Below are 9,132 nucleotides of genomic sequence, written 5' to 3'. Positions count from 1 at the left end.
GAGGGAAATATTGGCAAGAGAATGATACACTGTTAGTGGGTATGAAACTGTAGCTACCGTGGGAAAAATATAGAGAGATCCCTTCAAATTTTAAAAATAGAATTACCTATGATAAAAAAAATATTGTCTCTGGGTATATATCCAACAAAGTATAAAAGCAGGATCTCAAAGACACCTTGGGAGCAAACAGGAGTCAAGAACCATGGCAGTCTGACTGCTCACCCACGGATAAACAGGTAAAAATAATGTGGCAATGCATGCAGTGGAAGACTATTAAGCTTTAAAAAAGGAGTAAGCATGCCACATACTACAGCATGCATGAACTGTTACGCTACTTGAAATAAGCCAATAACAAACAGACAAATACATCTTGGCTACACTTACATCAAGAATCTAAATAAATAAAACATGTAGAATAGCAGTTGTCTGGGGCTGGAGAAAGGAGAAAGGAGAAACATGTTTACTAGGCAGATGTTTTCAATTTTTGGAAATGAAAATGTTCCACTGATTTGTTTCACAGAGAATCTATGTCTTTATCTGAGATGAAAGTACAAGTGGGACTCCTTCGCCGTTGTGTTGAGCTCACTGAAGAGTCGCCATGAGCAAAGCCCACCCTCCCGAACTGAAAAAGTTTATGGACAAGAGTTGTCATTGAAGTTAAATGGTGGCAGGCGTGTACAAGGAATACTGCGGGGCTTTGATCCCTTTATGAACCTTGTAATTGATGAGTGTGTGGAGATGGCAACCAGTGGACAACAGAACAACAGCGGGGTGGTGGTCATCCGAGGAAACAGCATAATCATGTTAGAAGCCTTGGAAAGAGTCTAGCCAGTGTTCAGCAGTGTGTCCACATCCCTCCCCAAATTGTGCTTGATTGTGATGTAGAATTAGGTCATGTACATTTTCATATGAAACTTTTTGCTAAATATACTTTTGTGATATCAAAAAAAAAAAGAAAGTACAAGTGGAGCTATTTTAGGGGAGAGAGGGATCTGATATGTGAGAGACGAAGGAACAATATGAGGTAAGATGAAAAGAGACAATTATTACATGTTTTCTCTCATATGTGGAACACACACACACACACACACACACACACACACACACACACACATTACTTTTGCAGAGGAAGAGGACCAGTGGAAGGGGGAGAGGAGTCAAAAGAGGGTCATTGGGGCAAATATGAGCAATGCACAATGATAAACATTTATGAAAATACACTAATGGGACTCCTAATATTTATTTTTTAAATCAAAGAAGCCACAGTTGCTTGAAAAGCACCTATGAATGAAAAATACCAAACCACATCTCAGCGGACAATTTAACCAGGACTAGACAACTAACCAGGAATCAAACAGCTGACCAAATGATAGACAGCTCAGCATCTGACAACTAACATAAATAAGAGCTGCCACAAAGATTTGCTCCATGGGGTCCATATCTGCAAAACCAGCTGAATACAGCCAAAATTGTTCACCTACATAGTCATAGTTGTTCACTGAGAAACAAAAGTCAATCATAACCACAGCCCTTCCACTCTCGGTGAACCCATGGTGATATCATAGTATATGTATGTATAACATGTAAGAATCTATGTGCGTTGCTGTGTTGGAGGGACATGTATGAATTTTCTCCCCAGGTTTCATATGTTCTGTCTTCATGGCGTGCTTTGCATTAGTATGTATACTTAATCCCAGTTTCTTGATGTGAATGCACTCGGTTATTTTTAAAATTGTGATACTGAACTGTAGGATGTCATACAGGTGAGAGTGGGTACAAGATAGAATGAGGACTGTCATTGGACGGGAAGGAAGGATGGGCGGGAGAAAAGTTTGAGGGAAGAGGAGGAGACTGGAATGGAAGGGAGAGGTCACTTGAGGAGACTGCAGAGTAGTCATGGAGAGAACATGGAGGTTGATGTTATGATTCCAATCTGTGTATTTACATGTTGTTATGAATGTTCTTAAGGGATGGATTTTTACAGGGCTTTGTATGTTTAGGTGGGCAATTTTATCTTATCAATGGGATCAGAGATTATTGTGTCTGTGTCGTGAGTTCTTTCTTGTGGAGAATTGCGGGCGGGGAAGTGTTTGGCAGCAGAGACACTGGACACACAGAGTTGGGATGTGTGTTTCAGACAAGATAGCTCTTGGGGCACTGTGGTGCCGGACCTAGTGGGGGTAAAAGACGCCATATATTTAATATAATTTTACAACAACACTGAACATTTTGTTTATATATCTGACTGAAAGCAATATACACTATGTGACTTGGAGATCCTAAAAGCATGAACTGAATCATCTTTCAAATGGAGGATGGGGAATGAATTTTACGTTCACATGCAGTCACTAAATCTTGCTTTATTTTTAATCCAGTATTATTTTCATTATACATCATTGAATTAGCCACATTAGTGAGAAAACTAGGAAAAGTATTTATTGACAACAAGAATAGATTTTAGCAGGCAGATTTTTCTTTCTTTTTTTTTTTTTTGGTTCTTTTTTTGGGAGCTGGGGACCGAACCCAGGGCCTTGCGCTTCCTAGGCAAGCGCTCTACCATTGAGCTAAATCCCCAACCCCAAGATTTTTCTTATAGATGAATGACATACATAGCAATTTAAAGAGAAAAAAATCTACTGCTATAGTTTCAATGTCTGCCTGGTATATAAAATGTTGGGACTTTTTTTTCTAATGCTCCATATAGTTGAGAAAGAAAATAGACACTAAGAGCTTTATATGTTAATAATACCATATAAGAACCACTAATTGCATGTGCATAAAGACCTTCAACATAATACTAAGGTATGCTTATTGTTCATCTCTATCTATTTTCAGTGGCAGCCAGTCAATGAATGGCACATATCAGAAGGCTATTCAGCTTAAATCAGTCATTAAAATGGCTAAAATCAACATTCTTTTCATTAAGGAAGGCTGTACCATAGCTACACAGTTGGATGTCAAATAAGGAAACTTTTTCTTTTCTAATAAGGAGGAAATATGTCTGCTCTCTTAAATCCTACAGTTCAAGAATGATGATGATGCGTATATATGTTGTATATGTATGTATGATATATATATATGTATATATATATATGTATATATATATTACATATGTCTATGTAATGGGGAGAAAGGAGTACACTTCCCTAAGTACACTAGATTACTTAGCATGTGCCCAACATGATCAGTGTAAATTAGGGTATTTGAATAATGTTCAGTAGGCAGTGACTCAGAGGGTGATGAGTATTTGGGGGTGGTAGTGTTTACAAGTATAGAGTTTAGCTGTCACTGATGATGTGTTAATGGAGTTCCGATAGTTCGTGGCAATTCTCCACAAATATTCCTTTGAGAATTAGCAGAACTTTGAATCAGTGTACATGTGACCAATAACTATGACTCTCAATCCCTGGGCATCAATTACATAGGGGTTGCATGAAAAGTAACTATCTCTACCAAATTAAAAAAGCTTAGAAGTCATAGAAGCAGGGGGAGAGGGAGAGGAGGAATGGGAGAGGGGGTGAAAGGGGACAACATCTGAAATGTAAATACATAAAATAGCCAAGAAAAAAAAATTTAAAAGAAAATGCTTGGAAGGAAACTTCATGGTACTACAACAGTTTCCCTTCCTGTTTACTGCAGTATGATCTGGAGACAAGATCAATGAGTCTAACTAGTAGAGTATCTCTAAAGATATTAGAGCGAGGTGGGGGAGTAAGGCCTCGGAACCCCAAGGAAACAATCTCTACTGCAGCTCCTCAGACTTTATATACAAAGAAATTGGCTGAAAACCTTCTTGCAAGGCTCTCACAATGAAAGTAAATCAGTGAGAAATTGATCAGAGTCAAATTTAAGAAGATGTTCTCAATGTATTTTGTTGAAATAATTGTATCTGTATTGAGAAAGAACAGTTGGTTCAGGAGCCAGTACATTAGAGTAGCACTAGGAAGAAAGATTTGATGGCTAGAAAAGTACTAACATTCTTTCATTTATTGAGCCTTGCATGAATTTCACAGTTAGCACTAATGAGAGGACCATTGCTCTTACTCATATTAGATTCAAGCAAATATGATTTTCTCCTACATTCAATTTTAGTTAAATAATTTCAAGATTTTTTTAACATTCATTTCTCAAATAAGGTATTTAGCAAGAAATAAGTCTCTCCTCCCTTCCTCCTCACCCTCATATTATGGACAGAAATGATTACAACATTTTTCTGTGTCCTAGCCTAGTTAGCGTACATTTAGGCTATTCAAAATCTAGGAACTATGGTTACATTAAATCTCCCCTGCCCACAAACATGAATCAGATGTTTTCTTTTTAATCAAAGACTTTCTTTTGTCTTTGAATTTCTTACTTGAGAAACTTAGACCCAGACATCTTGGAGATATATTATTTGTAGATCCAAAAAAAAAAGGGGGGGGATTGTGGACAAACAAATCTTTCAGGCACGTAAATGAAAGTGAGAAGAAGATAGCACAGTAATTAACACAGATGAAAATAGTGTGCATTCTTCTCTCAAATTCTTGTGGGTGATAAATTGCCTTAGCTGCAAACTTTATTTTCAAGTTGTAAATCTTTATGTGACTAACGACTTTCTTGTACCTTGTAATAAAATTAGAGAACAAATATTAAGATGTAGTTTTTATTTATCTGGAAAATGAAAATACAAGCAATGGCATGAAATAAGGCCTACAAGTTACTACTTAATGGGTGTTTTCCCGCTGGAGTACATGCACTGTTATAGGTAGAGAGAAATGCCTACAAGCTCATATGTTATCAGGTGACTAAAAGATATCTAGCTTATGTTAGAAATAATTATTTTCATTTGAATAATGTTATAATAATAAATGTTCCATTGATTCTACAGGAAGATCAGAGAGATCTGGAAAACATCTTTTGAAGTGCATTTGCCATATTTAAATAAGCTTGCTATAGAATGCTTTTGCCAGTGGCTACCTTTGTGATCTCTCATGTCACAAAACATTACAGCCCCTGTAAAATCAAAAAAGAATGAGACATGGAAGAGTGTCTGTTGCCCTTTCTGGGCATCTAGTATAAGCTGATTTTTCTTTCCAAAGTTTACCTAGAGGGGTTTAGCTCAGATCTCAGAACAGCTTTCAAGCAGGAGCATTTATTCCTGGATACCACTTACCCTTTGCTTTAAAGAAGAGATAGCTCAGTTATAAAACAAAGGACTATCCATTCTCCAAAAGCTGGAACTAAGATAACTCTCAGCAGAGGTATGAGAAAACTGGCTTTGACGCTCTGCTCTGCAATTCCTATATCTTAAGTCTAATCACACCAGCCAATGCATAACATGGGAGAACTACTTAGAAAAAAATTGATATACAAAATCTGTCAAAACTATGAAGCTCAGTAAGCTTATAAATTAATCAGAGTCTGAATGCCCACTTCTCAAGGATGTTATAATGTATATATCCTCGAAATCTATTCTAACTGTGACTTTGTTCCCTAATGAATTTGATGGTTTTCTTGCTGCTCTATTAGGTAAGGTATTGTAAGTAGAGTTTCTATTGCTGAGACAAACACCATGACCAAAAACAACTTGAGGAGAAAATGATTTGTTTCATCTTATATATCTTGAGCCATACACACTTCATCACTGAAGGAATTCAGGGAAGGAACTCAAAGAGGGCAGGATCCTGGGGATTATGGGAGAGCTATTTCTGCCTCCCCACCCCCCACCCACAGCCACAACACTCAAGAGAGAGGGCTCTGCACTTTAACTGGACAGTACAGCAGAACTGGCACTTGTAGTGGGTATGCAGGTGAGCTGGCCCCGATGGTGAGAGTAAGGGAGGGCGGGTCCTGCCACTCATCTTCTGTGAGGTGGTCTGGTCAGGAGAGCTGTCTCCAAGGGCATGAGAGCAGGAAAGCTGCCCCTGCCTCCTCACTGGCTGTAGCACTTGAGAGAGAGAGAGCAGGCCATGAACCTTGCTTGGGCAACACAGTGGAATTGGCCCTGATGGCAGAGGCACAATGAGCCAGCCAAGAGGCTGTGAGAGCAAGAGAGCTGGCCCAGCCCCTCACAGGGTGCAGCACTTGGGAAAGTGGGCCCAACACCTTGACTGAGCAGTACAAGTTAGCTGGCTTTGGAAGCCTGAGTGTGAATGAGCAGGCTCTAAAGGCATGCGCGCAGGAAAAATTACCCTACCTACCTGCGGATGGTGGCATTGGGTGGCCTAGCAGGACAGTGGCGGAGAGATAGGGAGTGCTAGAGCTCTGACAAGCTCACCTACCAGATTTAGGGCTCTGACTTGGCTCACACCAAAATCTGTATCAATTGTGGAATGGTTGGGATTTGTGAAAGGGCCAGTCCTGCTGATCCAAAACTGCAAGATCTCCATGACACAGAGAAACAGCAGAATAACCAGGAGGAGACCTGGTGAGGATAGGATAGGATGGTTTCTGCAGAAGCCAGAAATCTTGAACCAGATCAACGACTCATTACAATGAACATTTGCAAGTAAAGATGTGTGGACAGAGGGATATACTGTGAGACTCGCTATACTATAGCTTTCATGATGAGATGCTTTCTATGCTTTATTTTTTGTTTGTTAGTTTGTGTGATTTCTATTTTGAGGGAGAGGTTGCAAGGGTGAAGGATAAATAGATATGAGGGGATGAGAAGATGAGTGGGACTGGGGTGCATGATATAAAATACACACACACACACACACACACACAAATCAATAAAATGTTAATAAAAAAGAATAAAAGAAAAATGCCCTGAAATCTAAATGGAAGCACTTTCTTACTTGAGCTTCCTCTCCTCATATAACTCTAGTTTATGTCAACAAGGTAACAGCAGCAGCAACAACAACAACAACAAATTAGGACACATTTAATGCTAACATACCCAGGAGAACAAGCTGACTAGGACCATGGAGTTTCCTATTCCATCACTCCTTGTCTCTGAGTTTATATTCTACTTTATAAAACATGTTTGTCAATTTCTGGAATGAAAACAATTACAAACCCTCAGCAATATATAAACATAATTACCGTTTGAAAAAGCTGAATGCAAACAAAGGTGGTCAGAAAATGGAAGGTTCTCTGACCTTTGAAGAACGGCAGACTGTTGACAGTCACCGTCAGATACCTTTGTTTAAGGATCATGAAGGAAGAGTGAGTTTATAAGGGGAGAGTTTTACTCATATTGGCATTGGCTCCCCTCCTGTCCAGCAAATTCCCTCTTCATATTCTGCTCTCATTATCAGCCCAAATTCCAATTTCTAAAAGAGAAAATTAAGCTTTTCTGTGGCAAACAAAGCATTTCAGATTTTGTAGCCCATATGAAATCTCTGTTGTTCACTGCTCCTGTCTGTTTTTGTTTTTGTTTTGTTTCACTATTACACTCTTTTAAAATTGTGAAAACAATTCTTAGCTTGAGGACCCTGCAAAACCATGCCAGATTTGACCTCCAGGCAATAATTTGTTTATCTCTGATCTTACCACCTCAAGCAAATAGGACTACCATATATCATATAAATGTATTTGGAATCCCAGAAGGAAAGAATGGGACACAGATTACATACAGGTAAGAATTGTACAGCTCTACAGATAAATTACAGCCATAATTTAATAATTTAATAATTTAGCCACAGTATAAATGATTAAGCTCACAACAGATTTCAATAATGCACTGGCAGCAAGATAGTCTGTTTAGTAAACAAGGGTGAGGAATGTATATGCCTATGCTCAGAAGATGGAGACTAGATCCTGACCTTTCACTATATATAAAAAGAAACTCACAATGGATTAAAGACTTAAATATGAAATGTGAAATTGATATTACTAGAAGAAAATGGGTTAAATGTTCCAAGACATTGGAAAGAACAAACATTTTCTGAATAAGACCTCCAGTGACCAGAATCAACAGCAAAATCAGACAGATACGAAATCCGAAGAGTTTCTGTACATCAAAGGACACAGTTGAGAGAAGAACATAACCACATTGATGTTCATATACTGTGGTTACTTTTACAAGACCTGCACATGATTGAGACCACTGATATTTATTTCATTATGGATGGGGAAGGATGCCACAAGGTCCCTTCTTTCCCAAAGGGACGATTGACAATGAATAGCTCTTGGTAAGAGGGTGTCAATTTCTTCAGTAGGAGCCACTGATAAATTGCCTTTGCTCCCCTAAATAACTTCTCACCCAATTTGAGCAAGTAACTCTTACTAAACTCAGTAGGATACACATCAAAATAAGACATGAAAGTAGGAGATAGATTGTACAGAAAGAGAGTTCTAGTGGAAGAGAGATGATCTATAAGTTAAATGATATTTTTCACTGAAATACAAAAGTATATCTAAATTTTATAAAGAACAAAGAATTTTATAAAGAAGGCAAGTGCTACCTAAAACAACTTTGAATATCTAAAAGCTGGAAGCAGGGCAATCTAGATTTCAAATTATATTACAAAGGTGTGATAATCAAAACAGCTTGAGGAGCTGCACCTACTAGTGAACAAGTGTAATCCTACCATGACTGTAACCCCAGCACACAAGAAGCTAAAGCAAGAAGGTCACTACTTCAAATCTACTCTCAGCTACAAAGCAAAATCCTATCTGAAAAAATAAGAGGGGAAAAAGTACAATCAGAGAAAATCTTTGCCAGCAATTTATTTTTAAAATGATGGCTATTCAAAGTATACAAGAAGCTAATATTTAAATTATATTTTGCTATGTGTACCTAAAATATATTTTGATATGTACATATCAAAAATATATTGCATGTATATCAATATATTTTATATGTATCCAAACAAGTAATTCAATGAGCAAATGATTACTTTTCAAATAATAACTACAAATTACCAATAAATATATGAAAAAGAAATGTTCAACATCTCTATTCATCAGGGAAATGCAAATCAAAACTACATTGAGACTCCATATCTACCCACTCAGAAAGACGATATCAAGAAAACAAAGAAATTTGTGGCAATGATTGGGGTAAGATCTGATACATGGTTGGGGAATAAATTAATATAGCTACTCCAGAAATCAATAAGATTCCGCATCTTTTTATCTCACATGTTCTGCAGCACAAATACTGAAGAAACTATGTATTAGGAAAAACAAGAGGCTGCTAAACTT

General features: G+C 37.8%; 1 pseudogene; it reads left to right on the top strand.

Moving 5' to 3' along the window:
- Positions 1 to 584: 584 nt before the first annotated feature.
- Snrpg-ps7 (small nuclear ribonucleoprotein polypeptide G, pseudogene 7) lies at positions 585 to 892 on the top strand (annotated as a pseudogene).
- Positions 893 to 9,132: the final 8,240 nt, after the last annotated feature.

Source organism: Rattus norvegicus, chromosome X (genome assembly GCF_021556685.1).
Source record: "Rattus norvegicus strain SHRSP/BbbUtx chromosome X, alternate assembly SHRSP_T2T, whole genome shotgun sequence".
NCBI lineage: Eukaryota > Metazoa > Chordata > Mammalia > Rodentia > Muridae > Rattus > Rattus norvegicus.
The sequence above is the reverse complement of the archived record's forward strand: the minus strand, read 5'-3'. Positions and strand labels throughout refer to the sequence as shown.